Below are 13086 nucleotides of genomic sequence, written 5' to 3' on the forward strand. Positions count from 1 at the left end.
TCTTCTATGAGACGACCTCCTGCTCTTCTATGAGAAGACATCTTGCCACACTATGAGAAGACATTCTGTCCTTCTATGAGACGACCTTTTGCTCTTCAAGGAGAAGACATTCTGACTTTCTATGAGAGGACTATGAGAAGACGTCCTACTCTTCTATAAGAAGACCTCCCATTTACCCCCAAAATTTCGTGACGATCCGACAAAAATTGCGACCTGTACTGCGATTTCGAAAAAAATTGAAAATGGGATGTATTACCGACTATTGCGATATCTCCGTTATTTGGCCACCTTCGCCAACCTATTTTGCATCATTGTAAAGATGGGATTTTCTACTTTCATAGCCAATAGTCAATAGGCTTCTTACCCTCCGGGACCCTCATGAACCCCCAAAATTTGGTGACGATCCAATCAAAATTGCGACCTGTAGCGTGATTACAAGGTTTAGATGGACAGACGGACGGACACACATAGCCAGATCGACTCAGCTCGTCGAGACATTCATTTTGGTATATATAAATATGGGTCTACGACCATTATTTCGATGCGTTACAAACTTTTTGGCCAAAAGCAACTTATAATACCCTTCCCCCAATTAGTGGTGTAGGGTATAACAAAAAAGAAGCACCGAAAGTGTTAAGGAACATTCTCCATGTGATAAGTCGCATACCCTTCCCCGTAGCGACTTTATAAAATATTGGCGATTTTGAATCTAATAGTAAAACTGAAATATTAAATTTTGGTGTCGTTTTTTATTGGGATAGCTGATACAATTTTGTGATTTTTTTTTTTGCAAAATAGTCTGGCTTAATCCCATTGTTGTTGTTTTAATATTTTAAAACAACTAATTTATTAGTGGAAAAAGTTTGGCATTGTTCGCCAAGGGGTAAGGCAGGGAAGACTAGTTTCGATCCTCGCCATAGGATCTCATCAGTTCCATTGTTTCTTGTTTGTGGATATTCTCCACCGAAGTTATTTTTCAATAACTTCCTCAACAAAAAAACGTTTATCAATCGTCAGCTCGAAGTATAAAGATGAAGAAAGAACAAGTAAAAAGTCGTTAAGTTCGGCCGGGCCGAACTTTTTATACCCTCCACCATAAAATAGTCTTAATTAAAATGGAATAATTAGCGTCCTTTCACAATTTTAGGTGTAACAACTTTTCGACAGACTCCTACTGCCTCCCACTATTGCTTAAATTACACTGTGAACACAAATGTTGGGGCAGATATAATTCCTTTTGGAGATGAAAGCCTTTGGTGTGTGTATATAAAAAACCCCGAAGGACAGATGCGCCGTGAGTCGAACATCCGCGTTATGGCGTGATGAAGTTTTTGCAAGAGACCCTGTAAGCCATCATGAATTAGCATTATATCTTTGTTTGTTTTTTTGTAGAGCACTTAAGCAACTGTGAAAAAAGATATAACGCTAATTCCTGATGGCCCACAGGGTCTCAAACGAAAATTTCATTACGCCATAACGCGGAAGTTCTACTCACGGCGGATCTGTCCTTCGGGGTTTTTAATATACACACACCAAGGGCTTTCATCTCCAAAAAGAATTATCTCTGCCCCAACATTTGTGTTCACAGTGTAATTTAAGCAATAGTGGGAGGCAGTAGGAGTCTATCCATTGTCGAAAAGTTACATTACAGCTAGTTTTGTTAAAAATTGCAGCTAAAATTCTCAAAATACCGAAAATCGGAAGATACCGTTATATGGGGGATATACCAAAACATGGACCTATGTTGATGATGTTTCGTTGGAGATGTTTTATGACCACTGAGAACTTCAAATGTCAAATTACAGCTATGTTTGGTGGAGATGTTTCATGACCACTGAGAACCTCAAATGGCAAATTACAGCTAGTTCGGTTAAAAATTGTAACTAAAATGCTCAAAATACCGTAAATCGGGAGGTACGATTATAAGGGGGCCATACCAACACATTGACCTTTGTTGATGATGTTTCGTTGGAGATGTTTCATGACCACTGAGAACATCCAATGGCAAATTACAGCTAGTTCGGTTAAAAATAGTAGCTAAAATTCTCAAAATACCGAAAATCGGGAGGTACCGTTATATGGGAGCTATACCAAAACATGGACCTATGTTGACGATGTTTGGTGGAGATGTTTCATGACCACTGAGAACCTAAAATGGCAAATTACAGCTAGTTCGGATAAAAATTGTAACTAAAATGCTCAAAATACCGAAAATCGGGAGGTACGGTTATAAAGGGGCCATACCAAAACATGGACCTATGTTGATGATGTTTCGTTGGAGATGTTTCATGACCACTGAGAACCTCAAATGGCAAATTGCAGCTATTTCGGTTAAAAATTGTAGCTAAAATTCTCAAAATACCGAAAATCGGGAGTTACCGATATATGGGGGCTATACCAAAACATGGACCTATGTTGACGATGTTTCGTGGAGATGTTTCATGACCTCTGAGAACCTCAAATGTCAAATTATAGCTGGTTCGGTTAAAAATTGTATCTAAAATGCTCAAAATACCGAAAATCGGGAGGTACGGTTATAAGGGGCCATACCAAAACATGGACCTATGTTGACGATGTTTGGTGGAGATATTTCATGACCACTGAGAACCTCAAATGTCAAATTTCAGAAAGTTCGGTTACAAATTGTAGCTAAAATTCTCAAAATACCGAAAATCGGGAGGTACCGATATATGGGGGCTATACCAAAACATGGACCTATGTCCATATCCTTTAGGGTATAAGTTTGTTGATCACTAGGAACCCTAAGTGCCAAATTATAGCTAATTCGGTCTGCAAATGTGGCGAAGAACGTCAAAATACCTTATATCCGGAGTTACCGTTATATGGGGGCTATACCAAAGAGGGTATAGATTTCAGCAATCTATCTCAATTATTGCGGACGCTAGAGTGATTACCAAAGACGGACAGACGGACGGACAGACGGACATGGCTAGATCGTCTCAGAATTTTATCCTGATCAAGAATATATATACCTTATAGGGTCGCAAATGATTAGTTCGATGTGTTACAAACGGAATGACAAACTTAATATACCCTCCATACTATGGTGGAGGGTATAAAAAACTTCAATGAGGTGTTTCATCCTATGGGGTCACTTCCCCCGACATTGCCTACCTGCATTTTTTGCTCGTGACACATTAGATTGGCTTGACAATAACTTCTTATGAGTTTAAAGCCTTTGAAGCTTATAGTTATTCAAAAATATGCTATTAGCAGCCCAAAGGGAAGAGCTGCTCCTCCGACCCCACCCCGCTAATTTTTAGGGGATGGCGCACACGTACTTCCAACTCATTTTGACAAAATTTGGGTACTATATCTGTTACAATTCTATAGATATTCGCGTACAAAATAAACCTTTTTTGGAGGTATATTCCACTCTGATACTATATTTTCAGAGCAACGCTGAATTTCAAAAATGTTTATAGCCTATGTTACTTCAGACGATGATGTAATATACTCTGCTCAGCGGTTTTTGAGTTATTTTATAGATATAGATTGTACAATCGTAAGGTCTGTTCAATGATATTTGTGAAACTTTGTGCCACGAAAGCTCTAAAACATCCTACGATGACCAACTAAAATGACTGGTGGGCACGGTAACAATCGGCATCATCTTGTAGTACTTTTATAGCGGTTCTTAAAATAAGGGACGAAAAGAACATTGAAGGATGTGAGTTAGAAGGTCGAAATGCTCTACGAAAATAATCCTCATTCGATTTGACTCATAAATAAGCTAAAACAACAGTTAACAAAGATATAACGCTAATTTCAGATGCCTTACAGGATATACAGCAGAAACTTCATCACGTCATAACTCGGAAGTTCCACTCACGGCGGATCTGTACTTCGGTATTCTTAATATACTCACCAAGAGCTTTCATCCTCAAAAGGAATTATCTCTGCCCCATATTTTCACCTCCATTTTGTGTCGCAGTGTTATTTAGGAGTTGGAGTTTTTAGTAGTCAGTAAACTTCTCCAATAAAATTCTTAGAAGTATGCCCATGTTTTTGTATGACCTCCTTTCATCATCTATCTTCGTCGTTAGTGCCACTAGAATTCCACATCAAAAGTATGAAAATTTTTCCGCACAATTTATGTTATTTTGAAGATTTTATCTACATCATATGTCTGAATTTGCTTTAATTTGGAATTTAGGACTCAAAGGAGTAAATAAAAGCTTATCCATCAAAAAAGGGTAGACATAGAGGTAAACGAATAAATTCTGCAACTAAAATTGTGAGCCCTGTCCACATTTTGGTATAGGCCCCATCTAACGGTACCACAGATTTCAGTTTTTCTTTAAGTTTTTATCCATATTTTCGGGTGAAATTGGCTGTCATTTGGCATTTATGAATCATCATGTTCGTAGCTAATAGAATTAGCTAAAATTAGATATTCTCTGTTGTGAAAAAGCTTTTCCACCTAATATTGTGAGCATAGGGACTTTCATAATGGAAAGAAAATTAATTATTCCATATTAGTTCAGAATATTTCATGGTACGCTTTTTACTTGTTGTTTAAAATTTTGTTCAACTAATTTTGAACACACATAGAAAAATTGGGGTGACAAAGCTGATGATAATACCAAGGACGATCTTGATTGGCTTTAATATGTCAAAGTCAATAACTATTTTATTTTATCTCAATTGCGTTCTAATAGAAGAAAAACCGAACCAGTAAGGAAAGGATCAAAGTCGGGCGGGGCCGACTATATGATACCCTACACCACGGTGAATATGTAAAATATTAATCGGAGCTATATCCAGATCTTAACAGATTTCGATATTATTTGGGACACTTATTTCTAGACCGAATTCAGTCAAACATTCCAAATTTCATCAAAATCGGACGTATATAGCGTGTTTGGTGCAGCAAATACGTGAAATCGGGCGAAAATATATATGGGAGCTATATCAAAATCAGAACCGATTTCGATATAAGTTGGCACATTTATTTCTAGACCGAATTCAGTCACACATTCCAAATTTCATCGAAATCGGACATATATAGCGTATGTGGTACAAAAAATACGTGAAATCGGCCGAAAACATATATGGGAGCTATATCCAAATCTGAACCGATTTCGATATAATTTGGCACACTTATTTGTAGACCGAATTCAGTCACACAAGCAAAATTTTATCAAAATTGGACGTATATAGCGTGTTTGGTGCATCAAATACGCCAAATCGGGCGAAAATATATATGATCGCTATATCCAAATCTGAACTGATTTTCACCAAAAGCAATAGCGTTCTTCCTATTGCTAAAAAAATTGTAGTTCCCAATTTTCAGCTGAATCGGACAAAAAATGCGACCTGTAGGCTGCGAACAAAAATACATGGACAGACAGACGGACGGACAGACGGACGGACATGCATAAATCGACTCAGAAAGTGATTCTATGTATATCCCTCAAAGGAACTATATGTCTATCTAGCTTCCTTTTGCACGTTACATACAAATGCACAAAGACATAATACCCCTTACCACATAGTGGTGTAGGGTATAAAAATATATGCACTTTCAACTCTAGAATGCATGTGAAAACTACAAAATATTAGGAGATCCAACGGTTGGATAAATTTGGTTACTCCGTTCAAGGGATATCGTTCATATCATTTTAGCGACATTTTATAAATATTGGAGGGAAGTACATGAATTTGTTGCCAATCTTCGAACTGAAACTAAGTTTGGACACCTTTTGGGCTGTTTTGTCAAGAAGTATGGACTTGCTCATATTCAAAGCAGCCATACAGACAGACGGACGGACAGTGCTAAATCAAATTCAAATTGTCTGAAACGGATTTCGTCCAAACATACTTGGGGTCTAAAACCATTATTGCGATGAGGCACATTTTGGCCGTATGAAAGTGTATATGAAGAAAAGACAAAATTTTTTAGTTTTCCATAAAAAAAAAATTAAAAATTTTTTTTTAAGCTACATGAAATATTTTTGGTACATAGATTGGGAAAAAATGTCATTCTTAAATCTGTTCGTGATACTAATTTTGGTTGTTGCGCGCAAAAGTTATGGCGGTTTCAATTCTGATAAAAAGAAAAAAATCTTTAAAAGACTCTAATCATTATATTGAGAAACTCTCTTAATTAGGGGCTCCCTACATACTATATGTTTACTGAGGTCCCATAACTTTAGTGAAAAAGTTGTGCATTTTCGCGGAAATTAGGAAAGAATTCCAAACAATTGGTAGTTTGCAACTTGTTTTAATAAAATTCAACCTGCTTATGCCTCTGAAAAATATATAAAAAATATGTACGTAATCTATACATCGCGAAGATTCAAATGAAACCAAAACTATACAAATCCGTTTAGTGGTTTTCATATTATAGCGAAAACAAAAAAATATATTCAGGAAATTTATAAAATTTTTGTAAGAGAAAATATTTATTAAAATTTATTTTGTGAGTTAGTTGAACAAAATGTAAGAAAAATACGTCGGAGTTTTTCTTCTATTTTAGTTAAATTTCACGCAATAAATCACATTTTTTATTCTAATCACTTCTCGAAAACACGCTAACATCTAGCAGAAGATATGGATATCTTTCAAATAAATGTTGGGTTCCTTTAAATGGGGTATAATCTTGAAATAAAATTGTATCGGGTAATGTTCATTTTGAAATGCGTGTAAATCGCGAAATACTCAAAATCACTTGATGCGCATGCGGTTTACCAATACAGCGAATTCTTCTCTTTTAATTTGTACACATTTGCCAGGATTTACTTTGGCCGCTAAGATGTAGCATCGTCTGCAGTTTAGTGTGCAACAAACTGTATAACGCTTATATTTTGCACAAAGTGCATACACTTTTTATGCGCATCCGATTTCACTATCAACCGTGAAAAAATACATCGATCTAAACATATTTCAATAAAATCCATCAAGAACCGTGGATGTAGCATCACACAGTATTTTTTGGATAAATCGGATACAGCTCCCACGCCACTAAATTTTTCAAACCGCTTTTTTCGCACAAACGCGAGTGATGATTCACTTTCTTCATTGAAATGGAAACGATCCACATAAAACGCGAATTAGTCAGCGATATTTTGAAAAACATTTTTCGCAAATTTTTCAATTTTTGCAGTATCCATTTCCGCAGTTCCAGTAGATGGATTTTTATGATCTGAGACTCATATGATCCGGATCGTCGAAAAACTAAAATATCGCGGGGTACCAGCACACTCAAAACGATATTGTAAATACTGTACCCAAAAAATAGGTTTTTTAGAAAAAATATCACACTAAATTTTGGCCTTTGGCAGTAGATTACTCTGCTGTTGTGTGGGCTACATACTCAATATACATATCAGATTATGCGAAATCGCGAATTCTTTAATCCTATAATTGGTTTTTCGAAATATCCGAATGCGCGTCCCAGTTACATAAAAAATACAAAAAACACCTGAAATCCGGCTTCAAAATGTCAGCATCCATAAAAGGTGGATGCAGTGGAGATTTTGGAAAGTGATACATTAGATGTGTAATCTTCATTTTGTATTCTCCTACTTTTACTTTGGACAGATGTCCGTCATTTGAATGGTTTAATCAGAAATCGAATAGCAATGTAAAAAACCTGTTTAGCTTCAACGTGTTTTTACCTATGTTTTTTCCTTTACGCGGTCGTAACTACCACGTAAATTAAATTTTTTTTGCTAAATTTTTGAGCTTTGTACAAAAACATCTAAAATAATCCAGCAATAGTCATAGTTACTGGTAAACTACAATAGTTCGCGTATTATAATAGTGCAAACCTTGGCTTCATGGAAACTAAAAAATTTTGACTTTTCCTCATATACCCTCGTTAGCATAAATGCTGAGGGTATAAAAAATAACAAAAAATCACTTCAAAGTGGATTGTACGGAACCTTTTTCAATATTTAAATGGAATAAATGTTATTTTATTCATTAATAGGCAAACCGTCGGTGTTATGCTTAAGTGTTCCATACGCCATTTTTGACATTTTGAGATAAAGGTACCTTACAAGGTTTTGAACCATGCTCTTTCAGATTATTTGTTTTTTCTCTATCTCTTATAGTTTCTGAGATATTCAGATGCCAGTATGTTCCATTCCATATCCGCTTTGTGACCCAAAAAATCTTGTCGTTTTGTTCCATTTCCATAAAGCCTGGCGTATGGAACAAAACAACTTTGAACTTTTTAGTTCCATATCCATGACGTTTGGCGTATGGAACAAAATGAGACAAAAACGAATTGTTCCGCACCAAAAATTATGGCGTTTGGACCAAAAATTGCCCATTTTTCCCAAGCTACGAATAATGTTGCATATGGAACAAATTGTTTTAAAGGACTTGGTTTAAAAACTGAAGAATAATAGTTTCTAAATCCAAATATTTTTGAATATTGTATTTTATATGAAAACAAAAAATCCCTAGTTTAAAGACAAAATTTTGATATAAGTCCACAAAAATATACGCCAAAACTTCCATTCGACCTGAAGCTAGTGTGGACACCGACAACAAAAATGGTATTATAAGAAGAACGTGTTTAAATGTTTTATGTTACCTTAGAAATGCAAAATATCAATCCGTTTTGTCCGGTCGAAATTTTTACAACAAAAAATAATGATAAGTGTAGGCAATCCCTTAAATAAATGTTAAGGAAACCTATAATAACGGTCCTTATTGTATTTATATGAGAAAAATAAATGTTTCATTTAAAGTCCTGATTTTTAAACTCCACAGTAGCACTTCATATAAGGGAGGTGGAACACGATTGATAAAAAATGTTTTGGTTGAAATGTGACAAAACGTGTTCCATGTGACACAAACTGCCAAAAACATGAAAAAAGATTCCATGGAACAATTCAGCTAGACTAACAAGCGTATAAGCTGAGCTAGAAGGACAGCATATTCGACAGAAAAGTTCCTCATTCTATTTAATTGAAAACATGTCATCTAAAAATGATGAAACAATATCTCAGCGATATAAAGCTATTTTCTCAATGATTGATGGGGGTCAATCAAAAAATTCATTATGTCATAACTCAAAAATTTCAGCTATGTGATCTTTTGGCTTCTCAATTGGGGCTTTCATTCCGAAAAGGAATTTTTCCTCCCCAGATCTTGACTTCCATTTTGTGTCACAGGGTATTCAGTAAGATTTCCCACAATGTCTTTAATAGAAGACAAGGATGACTTCTCATAAAAATAAGATGAGAATACCAATAGACCTTTGTGAGAACAGCAGTAAGACTTCTGACGAAAGAGGTTAAAGGTCTAATCTTAATTCGATTGTCATAGAACATTACTTTTGTTTACAAAAATGTGAAAAATTAATTGGATCAACAAAATAGGGATGAATAGACTACACTTCAGAGGATAGTAAATATCCTGTGAATTGTCCTTTAACTTAGTATAATATACCATTTGCATATATGTTTTCTTATACCTTTCTTTTAAAATATAAATATAAATATAATAAAAATATAAAATAAACTCCGACTCCAGCAAAATTGCTCGACTCCGACTTCGACTTCGACTCCGACTCGGAAACCCTGGTTACGACAGCGCAGTATTTTTCGGGGCAAGTCCATACTTCGTAAGATAATGGGTAGTACGTAAGATATCCTCTAAGGGAGAAACCGATTTCGACCAAACGTTTTACATCGTATTATTTCTTACAGCCTCGAATTATGTCCGAATATTAACTACATCGGACCAATGTTTCGGGTACTTCCAAAACAAAGTTTGGAAAGAGTGTAGTTTAAGGAGTAGCCTGGGATGGTTTTTAAATTTTTGTCAACATGTTGGGTATGCGGCCCTAGTTAGGGTGGTTCAATTTTTCGGGGGCAAATCCATACTTCCTGTGAAATTGGCCTATAGACGTCAGAAGTATTGTGTTGGCTTATTTTCTTTATATTCGAGGCTGAGGCACAGCTCTCTGATACTTTCTTACTTACTCCTATTCGCTATGTCGCTCTATGCCAATGGATTCCGGGAACAGAACGGGTACAAAAGTATATATGGGCTGAAAGAGGACATCTTCGGGAATCTCCCTGTGAATACCAAACCTTGTTCCATATTGTTCCCTAAAAGTTCTACTAAACTAATTGTAGTACCTTAGGTAAAACGAAATGCAACAAAAACAATGAACACAATATCTGTTTAGTTTCCGAGAAATAGATTTTTCTTTCTCCAGAAATAAGCTCAAATGGCGTATTTCCCAAATTGTGAAAACAAACATGTCGTCAGTAGGAGCATGCCACGCCTTCCAATAGTTTGACCCATTTTTTGGTTTCCTTAGTTTCAATATGTTTACTATCGAATCCCGTATAGAAATTAACAATCGATGACGACAAAAAAAATGGGGTTTTGGCCATGAAAATCGATTCCATCATCACTGTTCGTCGGTATTATTGCTATTGATTTCGCAATCATTGTTTGAGGCGCTAACTGTCTCTGAAGACTGGGTCTAGATTGGACCTCCATTGATGCTCTTAACCACTTTCTATTCAATTTTAACTAAATTCTTACTCGTTATTTTTGAAGAAATGTTTCGTATAGGACCAACTTAGTAAGTAACACAGTGTGTAATTTTTTGATTCATGGTTTATTAACCATATTCTGACAACGCAGCGGTACAGAAGACTAAAAATAAGAAGACACGTGTCCCGGCGTTTTTCCCTATCGTTTCAACTTTCGCGGTTATGGGCCCCCAAAGACCTGAAGCCTTGATGTCAAAAGGGATCATTTTGTCAGGCATATATCTTCTAAACCGCTAAGAAATTGGGTTTACTCGTAGAAGAAAAGTTGTAGCTCTCGTCTTAAAGAATAATAATTGTGAACACATAAAATCCATTGAACCTCACCTTCAAGGTCAAAATCATCAAGGTCAAATTTCCCTTTTAATTTTTTCTCGGATTTTAGTCTACAGATATCAAACCGATCAAAATTGAAGCAAACAACCAACTGGAAAAATGTACCTTAGATCTTAGTTAACAACTTTCTAGAACATACGAACTCCATAGAAACGGTTCCTAATGTTCAAAATATCAAATCAAATACGATTTTTATCCCCTTTTCTCGGTTCCTGCTCCATAGATACTAAATCGTTCAAAATTCAAGAAAACAATGGACCACAAAAATTTGGCTAAGATATCAGCAAACAACTTTCTGGAACATACGAAATGTCTATGACCGGTTCTTTAATATGAAAATAGCCAAAAACTTTCGAAAATATTCGATTTTTATACTTTTTTTTCCGATTCCGGTCCACAGATATCGAACCGCCCAAAAATTAAGGATACAGTCAACTACAAAAATGTACCTGAGTTGATTTCAATAAACAACTTTCTAGAACATAACATGATTATAGGAACGGTTCTTCAAGCCCAAAATTCGATTATTTTAGATCATTCTTTCCTGTTCAGGTCCGTAAATAACAAACCTTTCAAATTTCCTTGAGTTTTCAACAATATGTTATTTCCAGACCTAAGCTGGGGGGAAACGTTAAAAATAATTTAATTTTGTTGTGAATTTCAGCTTGAAGAACCGTTCCTAGAATCTTTTTTTGTTCTAAAAGGTTGTTTATAGAAATCTTAGGTAAATTTTTGTTGTTGACTGTATCCTTAATTTTTGGGCGGTTCGGTATCTGTGGACCGGAATCGGAGAAAAAAGTATAAAAATCGAATATTTTCAAAAGTTTTTGGCTATTTTCATATTAAAGAACCGGTCATAGACATTTCGTATGTTCCTGAAAGTTGTTTGCTGATATCTTAGCCAAATTTTTGTGGTCCATTGTTTTCTTGAATTTTGAATGGTTTAGTATCTATGGAGCAGGAACCGAGAAAAGAGGATAAATATAGGATTTGATTTGGTATTTTGACCAATTTAGATCGGTTTGTAGACTAAAATCCGAGAAAAAATTAAAAAGGAAATTTGACTTTGACGATTTTGACTTTAAAGGTGAGGTTGAATGGATTTTATGCGTTCACAATTATTATTCTTTAAGAAGAAAGCTACAAATTTTCTTCTACGAGTAAACCCAAATTCTTAGCGGTTTAGAAGATATATGCCTGACAAAATGATCCCTTTTGACATCAAGGCCTCAGGTCTTTGGGGGCCATAACCGCGAAAGTTGATGTGATAGGGAAAAACGCCGGCACACGTGCCTTCTTATTTTTGGTCTTCTATCCCGCTGCGGTGTCATAATATGGTTAATTTTCGTGTTGCACAGTGTAAGTCAACACATCAGACTCTATATCGACGCCTCCAAACAATAGTCAAAAAAAGTCGACTTAGCATGTTTTCAAGTTCTTTACATTTTTATATTTAACGTCCTTTAACTTAAATTCTGTCAAATTTTGGTAATAATCGGACAATCCAAACAGAAGTTATAAACAAATATTTACTTAGCATAGTACTGAAGGTCAAAGAAATTTCCAAACTTTTAGAGCTTGTCCTGCAAAACTCACTGTTCAGAATTAGCAAACTATTATTTGGAGGTGTCGAACGTCCTTTAACTTAAATTCTGTCAAATTTTGGTAATGATCGGTCAATCCGAACAGAAGTTATAAACAAATATTGATTTTGCATAGTACTGAAGTTCAAAAAATTTTCCACCCTTTGAGAGCTTCTCCTGCAAAACTCACTTTTTAGACTTAGCATACTATTATTTGGAGGTGTCGATATTAAGAAGTTACTCCTCTCTATGTGTTTAAAAATTATCATCAGCAAAGTATAGACTTTCACAACAGAAACAAACCGCCAATATCACTTACAACAAATAAACCCTCCGTATTAGATTATCATTATCTTCTTCTGTGGATAATCCATCATTTGATATGTTTCCCATCCGTCTTAACAATGGCCACTGTATCGTTTTTCCCATTCGCCATTAAACGTCGACACTAGGGTTATGACTTTTTTACAACCTCATATCCCTGTATCATAGCGTGATGAGTTTTGCCATAAGATTACATAAAATCTTAATTATAAGGTGATTCGGTGAAAAAACCTCACGCACAAAATGATTTTAAAATTTGAATTTATCAAAATTATGGACAATTTTTTGAAGTCACT

The 13086-nt window shown here is 35.5% G+C and overlaps 1 protein-coding gene across 6 annotated transcripts in view; it reads left to right on the forward strand.

Annotated features, from left to right (window-relative positions):
- The window catches only part of LOC141387489 (uncharacterized), a 120781-nt gene that overhangs the window by 95621 nt on the left and 12074 nt on the right, over positions 1-13086 (forward strand). The gene's annotated exons all lie outside the window — the stretch shown is intronic.

This window comes from Musca autumnalis, unplaced genomic scaffold (assembly GCF_047663935.1).
Source record: "Musca autumnalis isolate F117 unplaced genomic scaffold, ASM4766393v1 scaffold_5, whole genome shotgun sequence".
Taxonomy (NCBI): Eukaryota; Metazoa; Arthropoda; class Insecta; order Diptera; family Muscidae; genus Musca; species Musca autumnalis.